General features: G+C 41.2%; 1 protein-coding gene across 2 annotated transcripts in view; it reads left to right on the top strand.

Annotated features, from left to right (window-relative positions):
- The window catches only part of CREBBP (CREB binding protein), a 156,096-nt gene that overhangs the window by 44,161 nt on the left and 92,858 nt on the right, over positions 1–19,077 (top strand). The window lies entirely within an intron of this gene.

Here is a 19,077-nt window from a genome sequence, read left to right as displayed (position 1 = left end):
TGGTAAACCTTCTTCATAAAGGGTTAGATTAGGGCTATTTTTTTTTTAATGTTTTTGGAATATTCTTTTTTTAGAAAATGGTCAGAAAACAGAGGGCTTGATTTTGCCTGAAGCTCCTCTTGGATAAAGGTTTAAATTAGATCCAGGTCCCCAGGATTCAAATCAACTGTCATTTTGGGCAGATACTGTAAAATAGTGGTTCTCAAACTTGAGCACTCAGCGTAGTCACTGCAGGCATTATATGGAATTACTGGTCTCCTCCCCAGAGTCAGCAGGCTTGGAATGAGGCCGAGGGTATTTCTAACCACTTCTAGGTGACCCTAATTGTTCTAGTTAGCAACCACACTCTGAATCTGTGCTCTAAAAGAATAGATTAGGAAAATATCCTCAGTAAAGGATTAGTAGAATCAGGTTGGCTGTTAAAAGAATGACAGTTTACCTTCTTGATCTTGTGCAGATAATTAAGAATTTGTGTGTGTGTGTAATTTTTTTTTTTGGAGACAGTTTCATTTCGTCACCCTGGTAGAGTGCTGTAGCGTCATAGCTCACAGCAACCTCAAACTCTTGGACTCTGTTGATCCTCTTGCCTCAGCCTCCCAAGTAGCTGGGACTATAAGCACCTGCCACAACACGCTGTTTTGTAGAGATGGCGTCTCACTCTTGCTCAGGCTGGTCTTAAACTCCTGAGTTCAAGCAATCTACCCACCTCAGCCACCCAGATGGTTTGGATTATAGGCATGAGCCACTGCGCCTGGCCTTGAGCCAGAGTCTTACTTTGTTGCCCAGGCTAGAGTGCCATAGAGTCAGCCTTGCTCACAGCAACCTCAAACTTCTGGGTTCAAGTGACCCTCCTGCCTCAGCTTCTTGAGTATCTGGCACTGCAGCTACTCACCACCATGCCCAGTTAATTTTTTCTTTTTTTTTTTTTTTTTTTTTTGTAGAGACAGAGTCTCACTGTACCGCCCTCGGGTAGAGTGCTATGGCGTCACACGGCTCACAGCAACCTCTAACTCTTGGGCTTACGCGATTCTCTTGCCTCAGCCTCCCGAGCAGCTGGGACTACAGGCGCCCGCCACAATGCCCGGCTATTTTTCTGTTGCAGTTTGGCCAGGGCTGGGTCCGAACCCGCCACCCTCGGCATATGGGGCCGGCGCCCTACTCACTGAGCCACAGGCGCTGCCCTAATTTTTTCGTTTTTAATAGAGATATGATGTCTTATTCTTATTTTGAGACAGAGCCTCAAGCTGTCACCCTGGGTAGAGTGCTATGGCATCACAGCTCACAGCAACCTCCAACTCCTGGGTTTAAGTGATTCTCTTGCCTCAGCCTCCCAAGTAGCTGAGTGTACAGGCACCCACCATAATGCCTGGCTATTTTTGGTTGTAGTTGGCATTGTTGTTTGGCAGGCCTGGGCTGGATTCGAACCCACCAGCTCTGGTGTATGTGGCTGGCATCTTAGCCGCTTGAGCTACAGGAGCCAAAACAGGATGTCTTGTTCTTGCTGGTCTCGAAATTCTGAGCTCAAGTCATCCTCCCACCTCAGCCTTCCAATGTGCTAGGATTATAAGTGTGAGCCACCGTGCCTGGCCCAGAAAAAATTTTCAAATAATAAAAATAGTTGATGTTTATTGTATAAAATTTGAAAGCACAGAAATGTCTAGAAAAGAAAACGTTGCCCATAGTCCTATGACCCACTTTTACTTGGTGTTAACTTTCTGAAATTTTCTCTGCCAATTTTCTATCTACAATTATGTATCTGTTTTTAAAGCCAAAGTTGGAGTCATCCTCCCCAATCTTTGTAGCTGATTATTTTTCTGTAATACAAACAGAATGAATGTTATATATAGCAACAATGAAGACTTTCACTTGATATGTCTCCCAGGTGACTGATCACCTTGAAGAGTAATACAGGCATGTGTTGCTTAATGACAGGAATACACATATTAAGTTATTTTGTCGTTGTTTGAATCTCAAAGAGTATACTTACACAAACTTAGATAGTATAGCCTACTATACCCTAGGTCATACAGTATAAGCTATTGTTCCTAGGCTACAAACCTGTATAGCATGTGAACAGTGTAGGTAGTTGTAACACAATAAGTATTTGTATAAAAAAAATGCAATAAAAGATTAAAAATGATACACCTGTATAGGGCACTTTCCATGAATGGACCTTGCAGGGTTGACAGTTGCTCTGGGTGAGTCAGTGAGTGGTGAGTGAGTGTGAAGGCCTAGGACATTACTGTACACTGCTGTAGACTCTATAACACACTGTGCACTTAACTTAGACTACCCTAAATTTATTTAAATTGTCTTTCCTACAGCAATAAATTAAGCTTAGCTTACTGTAACATTTTTACTTTATAGACTTTAACTTTTCAACTTTTTTTTTTTTTTTTTTGTAGGGACAGAGTTTCACTTTATTGCCCTCGGTAGAGTGCCGTGGCGTAACACAGCTCACAGCAACCTCCAACTCCTGGGCTTAGGTGATTCTCCTGCCTCAGCCTCCCGAGTAGCTGGGACTACAGGCGCCCACCACAACGCCCAGCTATTTTTTTGTTGCAGTTTGGCCGGGGCTGGGCTTGAACCCGCCACCCTCGGTATGTGGGCCCGGCGCCCTGCTCACTGAGCGACAGTCGCCGCCCCTACTTTTCAACTTTTTAATACATGTAACATTTAGCTTAAACCACACTGTACAGCTACACAAAAAATATTTTCTTTCTATTTTTATTCTATACACTTTTTTCTATTTTTACCTTTTTTTTTTTTGTTTGTTGAGACAGGGTCCCACCCTATGCCCCTGAGCAGAGTGCAGTGGGCGTGGTAGTTTACCACAACCTCAGACTCAGGCTGCGGGCACCCCGCTGCCTCAGCCTCCGGAAGCTGCTGGGATTACAGGCGCTCGCCTGGGCGCTGGCTGGGTTTTTCCATTTTTTTCATGAGTCGGGGTCTCACTGTTGCTCAGGTGAGTCTCAAACTCCTGAGCGCAAGCGATTCTCCCTCCTCAGCCTCCCACAGTGCTGGGATTACAGGCATGAGCCACCACGCCTGGCCCTTTTTTTTTTTTTTTTTTTGGTGGTTTTCGGCCAGGGCTGGGCTTGAACCTGCCACCTCCGGCATATGGGACTGGCGCCCTACCCCTTTGAGCCACAGGTGCTGCCCCCCCTTTTTTTTTTAATAGAAACAGGGTCTCTTGCTCAGGCTGGTCTCAAACTCCCAAACTCCTTAGCTCAGTGGATCCTCCCACCTTGGCCTCCAGAGTGCTAGGCTTACATGCATGAGCTGCTACTCCTGGCCCTTTTTAAACAGAGGGCTGTGGTGTCATAGCTCACAGCAACCTCAAACTCCTAGGCTCAAGCAATACTTTTGTCTCAGCCTCCCAAGTAGCTGGGCCTACAGGCACCTGCCCCCACACCTGGCTAGTTTTAGAGATGGGGATCTCACTCTTGTTCAGGTTGGTCTTGAACTCCTCTGAGTTCAGGCAGTCCACCTGCCTAGGCCTCCCAGAATGCTAGGATTACAGGCGTAAGCCACTGTGCCTTGCTCTCCTTTTTAACTGGAAGAGCTTCAGGGGCAACACACGTGGAGCTATCATTTCCCATGATTAACAGTGCTTTCTTGAATACTTCCTGAAGGACCTGCCTTGAGGATGTTTTACAGTGACCTTTTTTAAAAGTAAGTAGAAAAAGTACATTCTAAAATAAGGAGGATAGGCTGGGGCCCAGTGTTTCATGCCTATAATCCTCGCACTCTGGGAGGCCCAGGTGGTTGTATTGCCTGAGCTGAGGAGTTTAAGACCAGACTACTTAAGAGCTAGACCCTGTCTCTACTTAAAAAATAAATAAATAAATAAATAAATAAATAAATAGAAAACTAGCTGGGTATGGTGGCAGTCCCCTGTGGCTGCTCAGAAGGGTGAGGCAAGAGGATCCCTTGAGCCTAAGAGTTTGAGGTTGTTGTGAGTTATCATGTCATGGTATTCTACCCAGTCAAAAAATAAAAATAAAATTAATAATAACGATACTACAGTAAATATAGAACATTTGATTATCATTATCAAGTACTATATGTAATGTATGGGCTCTACCTTTATGTGACTTGCAGTGTAGTAGGATTCTTTACACTAGCATCACCACAATCATGTGATTAATGCCTTGCCTTATGACTCAATGGCAACTACATTGGTAGGCCATAGGAATTTTTGAACTCTATGAAAATCTTACAAGACCACTGTTGTGTATGTGGTCTATATTTTACTGAAATGTTGTATGTAACACATCACTGTAGTTGTACGAACAACCAGGCATGTTTGTTGCTTTATCAACAAAACATCTAGTATTGGCATCTAAAGTTAATTAATTTTTGAAATATTTTGTTTACTTTTATTATTTTCTATAATTTACATAGCATGAAATGCACAGATCTTGTGTTTGTCAAAACCCATAAACCCATACTGCACCCCTATGCAAATATAGGACATTTACCTCAGAAAATTTCTTTGTCCTCAGCTTTCCCTGTCTCCTCTTTCCCATCACATCTTGACGATCACTATTGATTTCTTTCACCATATATTCTTTTGCCTGTTCTCAAACTCCATATAAATGAATTCATACAATATAGTGACTTATAATATGTACTTTTTTTTTTTTTTTTTGGCAAAGCGGCTTTTACACACAACATTTTTTTGAGAGGCATCCATCCATGTTGTTGGATGAATCAGTAGTCCTTTTTTAAATTGCTATATCATAGTCTGTCATGAATATACCATAATTTGCCTGTCCATCCTCCTGTTGGTGGACATTGAGGGGGTTCCCAGTTTGGAGCTATTATGAATAAATCTTCCGTGAACATTTTTATGTAAGTTTTTTCTTTTTTTGAGACAGAGCTATTATGAATAAATCTTCTGTGAACATTTTTGTATAAGTTTTTTCCTTTTTTGAGACAGAGTCTTACTATGTTGCCATGGCATCACAGCTCACGGCAGCCTCCAACACTTGGGCTTAAGTGATTCTGTTGCCTCAGCCTCCCAACTAGCTGGGACTACAGGCACCCATCACAATGCCCAGCTATTTTTTTTGTTGCAGTTGATTAGCTGGCCCGTGCCAGGTTCAAACCCACCACCCTCAGTATATGTGGCTGGCGCCGTAACCACTGTGCTATGGGTGCCAAGCCGTTTTTGTATAGGTCTTTAAGCAGATATGTAAGTTTTCATTTCTCTTGGATAAATAACTTGGAATGGAATTGACTGTATAGAGAGGCAACTGTTTCTGGACTCCCCAGGCCAGAGGTCTACAACCATAGCCCAGGGGCTATATCTGGCCCATGACCTGTTTTTCATAGCCTACAGCCTAAGAATGGATTTTCTATTTTTAAAAGGTTGTTTACAGGCTCGGCGCCTGTGGCTCAAGCGGCTAATGCGCCAGCCACATACACCTGAGCTGGAGGGTTCAAATCCAACCTGGGCCTGCCAAACAACAATGATGCTGCAACCAAAAGATAGCCAGGCGTTGTGGCAGGCACCTGTAGTCCCAGCTACTTGGGAGGTGGAGGTAGGAGAATCGCTTGAGCCCAGGAGTTGGAGGTTGCTGTGAGCTGTGATGCCACAGCACTCTACCCAGGGTGACAGCTTGAGGCTCTGTCTCAAAAAAAAAAAAAAATTATCTCAAAAAATAAAATAATAAAAGGTTGTTTACAAAAAAGAGAATCTGAGATGGAACTCATGGGTTACCTGCAAAGACTAAAATACTTACCAGCTGGCCCTTCACACACAAAAAATCTATCAGTCTTCTCTTTTAGTCTTCCATTAATCTATTTGTCTTTTTCTTTAGTTTTCTTTTTTAAAAACCTTAGATTTTATTTTTTTAGAGCAGTTTAGCTTTACAAAATGAAGAAGGTACAAAGATTTCTTGTATACATACTCACTGCCTGCACATGCACAGCCTCCCCCTTATCAACATCCCTACCAGAGTAGCACAGTTTGTTACGGTCAACAACTCATAATCTCCCAGCATCCATAGGTTACATTATGGTTCTCTTGATACAGGGCCTTCCATGTGTTTGGGCAAATGTATGATGCCATGTATCTATCACTGTGGTATCATATGGAGTATTTTCACTGCTTTAAAAATCCTCTTGTTCTTTTTTTTTTTTCTTTTTGAGACAGAGTCTCATTTGTGGCCTTCAGTAGAGTGCCCTGGCGTCAAAGCTCACAGCAACCTCAAACTCTTGGGCTCAAGCAATTCTCTTGCCCCAGCCTCCCAAGTAGCTGGGACTACAGGTGCCTGCCATAACGCCTGGCTATTTTTAGAGATGGCATCTTGCTCTTGTTCAGGGTGGTCTCGAACCTGTGAGCTTTGGCCAATCCACCTGCCTTGGCCTCCCTGAGTGCTAGGGTTACAGGTGTGAGCTAGCATGCCCAGCATTCTGTTCCAACTATTCATTTCTTCTCCCTTCCCCCAAACTCCTGGCCACCTCTGATTGTCGCCATAGTTTCACCTTTCCCAGAATGTCATATAGTTGGAATCATAGCCTCAGTAGCCTTTCCAGTTGGCTTCTTTCATTTGGTAATGTGCACTTAAGGTTCCACCATGTTTTTTCGTGGCATTTGTCCGTTTACCTCCTGAAGGACAATTTGGTTGCGCCTAATATTTTGGCAATTATGAATAAAACTGCTGTAAAAATCTACTTGTAGGTTTTTGTATGGACGTAAGTTTTTGTCTCCTTTGGGTAAATACCAGTGAGCACAATTGCTGGATTACATGCTAAAAGGATATTTAGTTTTCTAAGAAACTATGAAACTGTCTTCCAAAGTGCTGGTTCTATTTGCATACCACAAGCAATGAACGAGCGTTTGTATTGCTCCACATCTTTGCCAGCATTTGCTGTTGTCAGGATTCTGGATTTGGGCCATTCTAAGAGGTGTGTAGTGATATTTCATTGTTTTAATTTGCATTTCCCGGATGATATGTGGAGCTTCTTTACATACGCTTATTTGCTGTCTATATTATCACCTTTGGGGAGGTTATCTGTTAGGATCTTTGGTCCATTTTTTAATGATTCTGTTGTTGTGTTTTGAGACAGTGTCTCATTCCATCACCTAGGTTGGAGTGCTGTGACATTGTTGTAGCTCCAACTCCTAGGCTTAAGTGAATCTCCTGTCTCAGCCTCCCTGGTTACTTGGGCTACAAATGTGCATCATCATACCTTGCTAATTTTTTTTTTTTTAAGCGATGAGGTCTTGCTCTATCACCCAGACTGGTTTAGAACTCCTGGTCTCACATGATCAATTCTCCTCCCTCAGCCTCCTGAGTATTATTGTCCAGTTTTAAGAGTTCTTTGTGTATTTTAGGTAACAGATCTTTATCAGATGTATCGCTTGTGAATATTTTCTCCCAGCCTGTGGTTCATCTTCTCATTCTTGTTACCATTGTCTTTCAAAAGACAGAAGTTTTTATTTTTAATGAAGTCCAATTTACCAATTTTTTCTTTCATAGTTGTCCTTTAGTTTTTAGTTTTTTGTTTTTTTTGAGACAGAGCCTCAAGCTTTCGCCCTGGGTAAAGAGCTGTGATGCCGCAGCACTCTACCCAGGGCGACAAAGTGAGGCTCTGTCTAAAAACAAAAAAAACAGGTTGCTTAGTTTCATATTTCCATTTCTGTTTAATTTTTAGATTTTGGATCATAATTTGATTTGCTTGTTGCTTATATGGAGAAATATATTAGTAATTGTTTGTTTGTTTGTTTGTTTTTTTAGCAGTATATTCCATGACCTTGCTGAATTCATTAATTCTATAAAGCAATCTCAGAATTTTCTGGGTCATGTTGTCTGAGAATATAGTTTATTCTTTCTTTCTAATCTGTATGCATTTTATTTATTTCTCTGGCCTAAGGCCCTGCCTGGGACCCTCCAATACATTGTTTAATAAAAGTAGTATGTATATGTATCCCTTGTCATACTTGTAATGTAGAAGAAAGCGTTCTGTCTCCTTAAGTATGTTAGTTACAGGCTTTAGACACATACCCTTCATTAGAATGAGGAAATCGCTGATTTTCTTGGTCATAGATGATTACTGAATTTTGCCACATGTCTTTGTTTATTTAGATGATCATAGGGATTTTCTTTATTCTGTAATAACAGTGAATTACATCTTTCTGAATGTTGAACCAACCTTGCATTCTAAGATAACCCCACTTGTTTGTGTTACTGGATTCAATTTATTCAGATATTGTTCAGAATTTATGTGTCTATAGCTCTGTGCGCATAATGACATTCTAGTCCACAGAAGACAGTGGTCCCCTAAGATTATACTGGGTTTTTATTGTACTTTCTCTATATTTAGATATGTTTAGGTACGCAAATACTGTTGTGTTATAGTTGCCTTGCCTACAGTATTCAGTATGTTGACATGTTGTATAAGTGTGTAGCCATATGCACGAGGCTACTCCACACAGTCTAGGCTATGTTCCCTGGTATGTATATGTCCACTCCGTGACGTTTGCACATAGACCAAATTTCCTGATGCCATGTTTCTCTGAGCATGTGTCCTTCTTGTTAAGCAAATAATTACTGTTTGTTATGAAGGATATGGGTCTATAGTTTTCTTTTTTAGCAATGTTCTTATTTGGTTTTGGTAATAAGAAAATACTGGCTTACAAAGTTACTTGGAAATTATTCCTTCTTCCTAAGAGTTTGTCTAAGACTAATATTAGTCATTTCTTAAGTGTTTGGTCTTTCCCTCTCCTCTTTCCCCCTTGCTCCTTCTCTTTCCTTATTTCTCTTTCTCTCTCTACCCCCTCTCTCCCCCTCCCCATCTCTCCTCCTCTCCCTCTCCTCTCTTTCCCCCTACCACCCTTTCTTTCTCCCTTGCTCTCCCCCTCACTCTGCCTCTCTCATCTTGCTCTGTCACTTGGGCTAGAGTGCAGTGGGGTTATCATGGCTCACTGCATCCTCTAGCTCCTGGGCTCAGGTTCCTCTGGGTTTAACCTCACCAGTAGCTGGGACTATAGGCTTTACTCTTTTTTTTAATTTTGTAAAAATGAGATCTAAATTGCCTGGCTGGTCTTTTTTTTTTTTTCTTTTGAGACAGAATCTCACTTTGTCACCCTGGGTAGAGTGCTGTGCGGTCACAACTCAGCAACCTCAAGCCCTTGGGCTCAAGTGATCCTCTTGCCTCAGTTTTTCATTTTTAGTAGAGACAGGGTCGCACCCTTGCTTAGGCTGGTTTAGAACTCATGAGCTCAAGTGAGCCTCTCACATCAGCCTCTCAGAGTGCTAAGATTACAAGCATGAGCCACAATACCAAGCCCCTGGTTTCTTCTTAATGCATGTAATAATCTGTAATCTTAATCTGTAATAATATCCCCTGCATTTTCTTTTCTTTTCTTTTTTTTTTTTTTTGCAGTTTTTGGCTAGGGCAGGGTTTGAACCCGCCACCTCCGGTATATGGGGCCAGTGCCCTACTCCTTGAACCACAGGCGCCACCCATCCCCTGCATTTTTTCTCGTTTTTTCCGTCATTGGTGTTGGTTGGGGTTTGTCTACTTCATTTGACAAACAACCAGCTTTTGAGTCTTGTCAGTTTTCTCTGTTTTTTTGTACACTTATTTCTGTCTTTCTTTCTTCTGCTTAAGTTTTCTTTGTTCTTTCTAGCTTCTTAGGGGTAAGAAACTTAGATCACTGATTTTAGGCTTTTCTAATACTAACACTTCAGCCAAAGGTGTCCAGCCTTTTGGCTTCTCTGTGCCACACTGGAAGAAGAGTTGTCTAGGGCTACACATTAAATATAAAAACACTAATGAAAGCTGATGACCAAAAAGAAAAGGTCTGTATGTAATTTTCGTGATATTTGCCACCCTAGACAACCAAAAAAGTTCTCACAAAATCTATAGCCTGGGGGCCACAGGTTGGATACATCTGATTAAGCAATAAATTTCCCCTTACACTTTATGGATTTCTTTCATTGTCCTGTTCCTTAGTCAAATCCTTTATAATAAGCCCACAAATAAATAATTTCCCCCTAAATACTCTTAATTACATCTTATAAGTTTTCTTATATTTTGTTTTTATTATTTCAAAATATTTTTATGCTTCACTGTGATTTCTTCTTTGATATATGGATTATGTTGAAGTATTTTGCTTAATTTTTAAGTAATTGGGAATCTTACAGAGATATTCTGTTACTGGTTTCTAATTCCTGTATGTTCAGAGAACATACTCTGTATAATTTTTGTCCTTTGAAATTTATTGAGACTTTTATAGTCCAGCAAGTGGGTTTTTTTTTTTTTGTTTTTTTTGTTTTTTTTTTTTGTAGAGACAGTTTCACTTTATGGCTCTCGGTAGAGTGCCATGGCATCACACAGCTCACAGCAACCTCCAACTCCTGGGCTTAAGCAATTCTCTTGCCTCAGCCTCCCGAGTAGCTGGAACTACAGGCGCCCGCCACAACGCCCTGCTGTTTTTTGTTTGCAGTTCAGCCGGGGCTGGGTTTGAACCCGCCACCCTTGGTATATGGGGTCGGCACCTTACCGACTGAGCCACAGGTGCCGCCCGGGGTTTTTTTTTTTTGATAAATGTTCTATGTGTGCTTGAAAAGAATGTGTATCTTACAGTTTCAGGGTATAGTATTTTGTAAATGTCAATTAGAATGAAGTTGGTTGGTCGTCTTCAAATCCTTATTGATTTTTGTTTTTTTTTTTTTTTTGTCTATTAGTTACTGAGAGAGGAAGTTAATGCAATTACCATTGCAGATTTGTCAGTTTTTTTCTTTTTTCTTTTTTTTTTTTTTTTGAGACAGTCTCACTTGGTCACCCTCGGTAGATTACCATGGCGTCATAGCTTACAGCAACCTCAAACTCTTGGACTCAAGTGATCCTCTTGCCTCAGCCTCCCAAATTGCTGGGACTATAGATGCCCGCTACAATGCCCAGCTATTTTTTTAGAGACAGGGTCTCACTCTGGCTCAGGCTGGTCTTGAATTCATGAGTTCAGACAACCCACCCACCTCAGCCTCCCAAGAGCTGAGATTATAGGCATGAGCCACTGTGCCCAGCCTTCAATTTTTTTCTTTTAGTCAGAATGAAATGTAACTGCTTGGGTGGCGCCTGTGGCTCAGTCGGTAAGGTGCCAGCCCCATATACCGAGGGTGGCGGGTTCAAACCCAGCCCCGGCCAAACTGCAACCAAAAAATAGCCGGGTGTTGTGGCGGGCGCCTGTAGTCCCAGCTACTCGGGAGGCTGAGGCAAGAGAATCGCTTAAGCCCAGGAGCTGGAGGTTGCTGTGAGCTGTGTGAGGCCACGGCACTCTACCGAGGGCCATAAAGTGAGACTCTGTCTCTACAAAAAAAAAAAAAAGAAATGTAACTGCTTGTTTCATGTGTTTTGAAACCCTTTGAATAAATATTTTGGATTGTTACGTCTTTCTGATAAATCGAGCCTTTTATCATTATGAAATGTTCTTTGCTTTTGTTAATATTCTTTGTCTTAAATGTCTACTTTTTCTCATTAATCACTAATATAGATTCTCCTGCTTTCTTATGATGAGTGTTCTCCAAGTTTATCTTTCATTACTTGTTTTTTTTGTTTGTTTGTTTGTTTTTTCTTTGAGACAGGTCTCACTGTGTTCCCTGGGCTAGAGTGGAATAGTATCATAGCTCACTGCTATCTCAAATTTCTGGGCTCCAGTGATCCTCCTACTTAAGCCTCCTGCATAGCTGAGACTATAGGCATGCACTACCATGCCTGGCTAATTTTTCTGTTTTCAGTAGAGATGGGGTCTTGCTCTTGTCAGGCTGGTCTTGAACTCCTGAGCTCAAGCTGTCCTCAGCCTCCCAGAGTGCTAGGATTACCATGCGTGGCCCTTCATTTAATGTTAATTATAGTTGGGTTTGGGTCTCTCAAGTTGTTTGGTTTCTATTTGTCCCTACTGTGTTTTGTTCTCTTTTCCCTTCTCTTTTCTGCTTTTCTTTTGAAGGCTAATTCTGACATCTCTGTCATTTCTGTATCTTTTTCATTTACAGTCTTTGATTTGTTTAAATATAAAATTCCTTGTTATGGCTCACATTTTTCTGCCTCTTTGCTTGTCCCATAATCCCAGCTACTCTGGAGGCTGAGGCAAGATGATCGCTTAAGCCCAAGAGTTTGAGGTTGCTATGAGCTGTGACACCATGGCACTCTACTGAAGGCGACATAGTAAAACTCATTTACAAACTACCATGGATGATAATTTGTTTTCCATCTGTCACCAAGTTAAAACATCTAAAGGTTTTTATGTTGATTAGTATGTATTTTTGCTTCATTTCAAAATTATGTATATGACTATAACATAAAATTTCAATATGATCTTGGTATGAACAAGGATAACAATTACTATATTCTTCCTGAATTATAGTAAGATCAGGAAAGGACTTCCTCATTTTACTGGTTATGGTGTTGGGTGCTTTGTAAACATGATATTGCTTCATATCTCTCTCTCTCTCTTTTTTTTTGAGACAGAATCCTACTCTGTCGCCCTGGGTAGAATGCTGTGGCATCATAGCTCACAGCAGCCTCAGACTTGTGGGCTCAAGAGATCCCCTTGCCTCAGCCTCCTGAATAGCTGGGACTACAGGTGCCCGCCATAGCACCCGGCTAGTTTTTGTATTTTTAGTGGAGATGTGGTCTCACTTTTGTTCAGGCTGGTCTCAAACTCTTGAGCTCAGTCAGTCCACCCGCGTTGGCCTCCGAGAGTGCTAGGTTGACAGGCATGAGCCAGTGCACCACTACCACCCCAGCCTTGCTTCATCTTATTTTTAATAATCCAGTAAGATGGGTATCATATATACATTATACAAGGAATAAAATACTTTGAGCCACTTTCCTGCCTGTCCAGGTTATTATACGAGGCGACACATATTAAACAGTGGCAGACTTTCACTTAAAATCCACCTATGACTAACTCCAAGGCCTGTATTTTTTTGTTTTTTAGCTACACCATTTTGTGTGTAATATATATAGCAGGATTCAAACCATGGTTGAGGAATGCATAAGATCTTATTTTCCATGCATGGATAAGCTCTCCACCCTCTCCCCATAGAAAATGTATAGACAGAAAACTTGGGGAGTGAATCTGATTTCCCCAGAAATATTTTTGTCATGTGAAAGGGTTTATTACTTCAGCCTCTCTACAAACACACTATTGTATGATATGAACTTTACCTATGGTATGATTGGACTGTGGCTCTCACTGAAATATTAAATTAGAAGCAGTTTTTTTTTCTTTTTTTTTTATTGTTAAATCATAGCTGTGTACATTAGTGCAATCGCCTGTGCCCATTCTAAGATGCACCATAGATGAGGCCCCACTAGAAGCAGTTTTTTTGTTTTTGTTTTTTTAAGCCAGAGCTTCAAGCTGTCCCACATCTCCCTGGGTAGAGTGCTGTGGCATCACAGCTCACAGCAACCTTCAACTCCTGGGCTCAAGTGATTCTCTTGTCTCAGCCTCCCAAGTAGCTGGGACTACAGGCACCTGCCACAATGCCCAGCCATTTTTTGGTTGTAGCTGACATTGTCGTTTGGCAGGCCCGGGCTGGATTCAAACCCGCCAGCTCTGGTGTATGTGGCTGGCACCTTAGCCTAGAAGCAGTTTTTTTTGAGACCCATAAAGTAGTTGGTTTTCTGGCTAGAAAAACATTCAAGAGGCCAGCGTAATTATAATTTTTCTTAAACATGAAGCTAAAATTAAAGTTATCTTAAATATTTTTCTTATATTTTGATAGCAAAAGTTTGATGTGTAACTTTTTGTTTTTTTTACTTTTAAAACACAAAAGAACAAAGGGTATCATAACCAAACCTGTTTTCATTAGTCAGGATTAATACCTGTTGATATTTATCTATTGTCTTCAGAGTTCTTTTTTTTCAGTAGACTTCTTCTTTTTTTTAATAATGGGTTTTTTTTGCGTTGTTGCCCAAGCCAGAGTTTGATGGCTATTCACAGGCACAGTCATGGTGCACAATAGCCTGGAACTCTGGGGCTAAGGGATCCTTCTGTCTCAGCCTCCACAGTAGCTGGCACTGCAAATATACACCACCATGCCTGGCTAAGAAGACTATTTTTTAGAACAGTTTTAAATTTATAGAAAAATTGAAAGATAGTATAGAGAGTCCCACATCTCCCTATATTACCACCACACGTAGCTTCTTATATTGTTTACATCTCATATTACATTTATCAGTACATTTGTCAAATTAGTGGCCAGTATTATTATATTATGATTAACTAAGTCTATATTCTAGTCACATGCCCTTAATTTTTCCCTAATGTCTATCTTCTATTTGGAGGGGGTAGATTTGTTTGACACAGAGCCTTGCTCTGTGGCTCTGGCTAGAGTGCCATGGTGCCATGGAATCAGCCTAGCAGACAGCACCTCCAACTCCCAGATTCAAACAATCCTCCTGCCCCATTGCCCACCTAATTTTTCTATTTTTAGTAGAGATGGGGTCTCTCATGCTGATCTTGAACTCCTGAGCTCCAGGGATCCTCTTGCCTTGGCCTCCCAGAGTGCTACGATTATAGAAGTGAGCCACCGTGCTCTACCCTTTGGAGCCCATCTGTAATCCACATCACATTTAATTGTCCTGTCTCCTTAGTCTCCTCTTGGCTGTGACATTTTCTTAGGCTTTATTTGGTTTTTAATGACCTTGGTAGTCTTGAGACCTGCTCAGGTGTATTCTTGGATGCGCTTCTATACAGATTTGTCTGATGTTTTTCTCATGATAAGACTTGGGTTATAGGACTGAGCATGGGGGTTCCACACCTATAATCCTAGTACTCTGGGAAGCCAGGGTGGAAGAATCGCTTGTGCTCAAGGGTTTGAGACCAGCCTGAACAAGAATGAGACCTCATCTCTACTAAAAATAGAAAAACTAGCTGGGTGTTGTGGCAGGAGATTGTAGTCCCAGCTACTCAGGAGGCTGAGGAAAGAGGATCTCTTGAGCCCAAGAGTGTGAGCGTGAGGTTGCTGTGAGCTATGATGCTGACACTGTACTCTAGCCAGGGTGACAGAGTAAGACTCTGTCTCCAAAAAAAAAAAAAGGATTTGGGATTTTGTAGGGAAGATGATAGTGCCATTTTCATCATGTTTATATTCCAGATGCATACTCTCAACATGATTATCACTATAGCTTATGTTGACTGTGATCACCTGGCTAAGGTCTTCAAGTCAATGTTCCTTGAGTCTCTCCACTCTTTTCTTCCTTCCATACTCTTCTCTTTGTAAAGAGTCATTATGTGCAGCCCACACTTGAGAGCTGGGGATGAGTCTCTACTCTCCCCCCCCCCCCCAGATTTCTGTGAGGATGCAAACAATTAGGTTATAATGTTTGTATTTGTTAGGTAGAGTCCCTGTTGTAGTTGTGTCCTGCACCCAGTGGGTGTGCCATATACCCTTATATTGTGCCTGATTTCTCTACTCCTTTAAGATAGAATGTCTGTATCATTTATTTGGATATCTGAACAGGAGAGTTGTCTCTTCATAGTTTTTAGGTAAATGAAATTTAACATTAAAAATTTAATTTTCTTTTACATGATCTGTATTCACCTTGGTTTTTAAAAAATTATTAAAATTCATTCATATGGATTTGATTCATTTATTCTAACTTAAGTTCATATGACTGTGACTTCTTCCTTGTATCTTTTTTCTATTACAGTTTTCTCTATTGTTCAATGCCTTCTGAAATAAAATCCTTGCTGCTTATATGAAGTTCAAATAGGCTAGGCATGGCGGCTCACACCTGTAATCCCATCACTCTGGGAGGCTGAGGAGGGTGGATCATTAGAGCTCAGGAGTTTGAGACCAGCCTGAACAAGAACAAGACCCCATCTCTACTAAAAATAGAAAAATTTGCCACTCGTTCATGTCAGGTGCCTGTAGTCCTAGCTCCTTGGGAGGCTGAGATAAGAGGATCTCTTGAGCCCAAGAGTTTGAGGTTGTTGTGAGCTAAGATGCCACAGCATACCCAGGGTGCCAGAGTGAGACTGTCTCAAAAAAAAAAAAAAAAAAAGAGTAGAAATGCTTGAATTTCAGAAACAAGAGATTTATCTTAGTGTAATTTAATAAAGGCATGTCACAGACAAATTGGGTTTCTTCCAAGCATCTTTAATGATTAATTGGTAAAACATGCATTCTGTGTAAAAATTCTGTTTTTCTTTTGGTTGTCAGTGGTGGAGTCAGCCCCTGTCTTGAATATTCTGGTGAGGTGTCTGCAGCACTCTTAAGCAGCACCTGGTCAGAACTGTAAATTGAATGTTGGGGACATTTTCTAGTCAGATAGGGCAAATATGTCAGTAGATTAAATTCCAAATTCCACACTTCTGTATATATCTGTACATATTGTTACGTATTTTAGGGTAAGAATGTGGCACTTTGGTTTGTGGCTTAAAAAAATATGACACATGGTCTGAAGTAACATGGTTGCAGTGGTTGCTTCCTTATTTATCAAGTAGAAACTTTGTGCCCTCAATGATGAGCATTATTATTCATTTTGTATCTTTCTGCCAGGTAATGAAGAATGAACTGAAACAAACCACCTTATATACTTCCTACAACAAGGCAAGGGAAGATTACACTGAGAATGCCAACTTCAAACATTGTCTTGCAATTATTCACTTTGTAAATTGTTGCAGTGAGGATGCATGACTGTTTGTTTGTTCTCCATACTATCTATTCATTCTAGGGAGTCCTGTCTGATAGAGATTTCTGTGCTCTATTTTTGGAAAGAGCTCTTAAAACCCCCTCAACATTGCATAGTGTTTTTTGATTTGGGGGCATTTTCCTATGAGTTATCTCATTTAAGTCAAAAACAGGAAGTCATAGCAGCTCTATGTGAATGATGGGCAGGGTTCTGCGCAAAGTGGGCACAGGAAGGTGAGGGTTGGGGCATGGAGATAGGGGATGTTTTGGAGTGCGTTTTCCCCCTACAAACCAGGCATATTTTGCTCTGAGATTTTGTATGGAACAGGGGACACTGGCCTGCTTGGCAATTGTACTCTTCTAAGCTGTCAAGATGTGGTTTGGCCTAGGTATACTGTTGCTGTCTGTGTGTTCCCTGAGCAAAGGTGTGTGGAGATGGGAGTGGCCAGAGAGGGAGTTTCTAGCTACTCTGGCTCTTAGAGTGAGTCTGTCAGGATTTGATTGAAGAGGTCCAAGCTTTCACTCCTACTGGCAGAGACAAGTAGCCTTTTATGAGTAAGCATAGGCTCTGCTCACCATCTTACTCCCGATCTTCCAAGGCTCAGTGTCATTTTAATATTCTAAGCTCTATCAATTAAGCCTTTTATGAGTAAGCATAGGCTCTGCTCACCATCTTACTCCCAATCTTCCAAGGCTCAGTGTCATTTTAATTAATATTCTAAGCTCTATCAATTAAACCCAGCCTGATGGCAGCTCATCTTGCCTTACTGTCATGGATATTTAGATATTTGAGTAGAGATAGACTTCGAAACTGCTAGAGCAATGATATCCAGGCCCCTCCAGAAATGTCTTGTCCTATTCTTGTTCAGCATGAGGATGCAGAGCAGCATGCTGATTGAGCGTTACTGTTAACCCACCTTTCTAGGTCTGCCTCAGATATGACCTCTTGAGCACCTTGTGGGCTTCCTGGGCCAAGAACCTTCTCCCTCTTCAGACTCCATTGAACTGTTAGTGTTGGGGCCACCTGTTGATAGCACAAATCTAATTTCCTTTGGTGCATATGTCTTAACCTTGGGCTTAGGAAAACATGGCCCTGCAAGCTTTACCACCCCTTCCTGTCTTCTCTGCAGAGAGTCGTGACAGATGTCTGGATAGGAGTGGCTGAGCCTTATTCATACTTTTTTCCAGTATGGGTATGAAACATGAGAGCTAAGTGTGACAAATTTATAGCTGTGTTATGACCAGGGTGAATTTGATTTAAATTACCACCCAAGAGTAATCTCTGCCAGTCATAATCAGTTTGGTTTACCTACTTTAATATTCAGTGTCTGATGACAATTTAAATCAATATTTTAAGTAAAGTTGTGCAGCCAGCTTTGTTATTATGGGTGGTCAGAATGTTTGAGTAGAGAATGACTTTTACAAACAACTTCTTATGATAAAATGATGCTTTGTATAGAGAATTTGAATAATATAGAAAGCATTAAAAAGAAAATTCACCTATAAACTCACCAGAGTAATCACTTTTTTTTTTTTTTTTTGAGACAAGGATCTCACTGTGTGCCCCTCAGTAGAGTGCCAGGGCATCATAGCTCAGTGCAACCTCAAACTCTTAGGCTTAAGTGATCCTCTTGCCTCAGTCTGCCAAGTAGCGGGGACTTACAGGCTCATACCACACCACCTGGCTATTTTCAGAGACGAGGTCTTAACTCTTGCTCATGCTAGTCTCAAACTCCTGAGCTCAGGCTATCCAACCACCTTGACCTGCCAAAGCCGGAATAATCACTATTAAATATTGTGGTATTCTCTCCTTTTTACTCTGTGTGTTTTGTGGGGATTATACATGTGTCCTTCCTTTTTGGTAACTTACAAAGAGCATTTTCTGTCAGTAATCAGAGTGACTTTAACCCCATCAGTCCTCACATTGATTTTGCAGCCCGATACCTTCAAGGTGCAGTCTGCAGAGGACTGCAGCATGGTAAGGAGCTTCAGGCCACCTCAATGTCTTGTCCTAATCTGTCTTCCCACTGATGGCACCAGTAGGGAGGACTCTATTTAAGAACATTCTACTGGGCCAATTATATTTTTGTTAGGACTTTTTACAACTCATATTTTGGTAAGAGGTACACCCATATATATTTTAAAACAACAGTATGACCGTAGGTATGCTTTATGTTTTTAGATTTATAGCGTTTGATAAACTGGACAGGACTTCTCTTTGTCCACCACAGTCTCCTCTTGCCTCTGAGATCCAGGGGGTTTGCCATGAGGAAGTGACACAGAACCCTGAGGTATCCTCATACCTATTTCCCAGGGTTCATCCTGAGAGCTATTCTTTTTTTTTTTTTTTTTGAGACAGAGTCTCATTATGTCGCCTTTGGTAAAGAGTGCTGTGGCATCACAGCTCACAGCAACC

This window comes from Nycticebus coucang, chromosome 12 (genome assembly GCF_027406575.1).
Source record: "Nycticebus coucang isolate mNycCou1 chromosome 12, mNycCou1.pri, whole genome shotgun sequence".
In the NCBI taxonomy this organism is placed as follows: Eukaryota; Metazoa; Chordata; class Mammalia; order Primates; family Lorisidae; genus Nycticebus; species Nycticebus coucang.
This window is presented reverse-complemented; position numbering and strand designations above follow the sequence as displayed.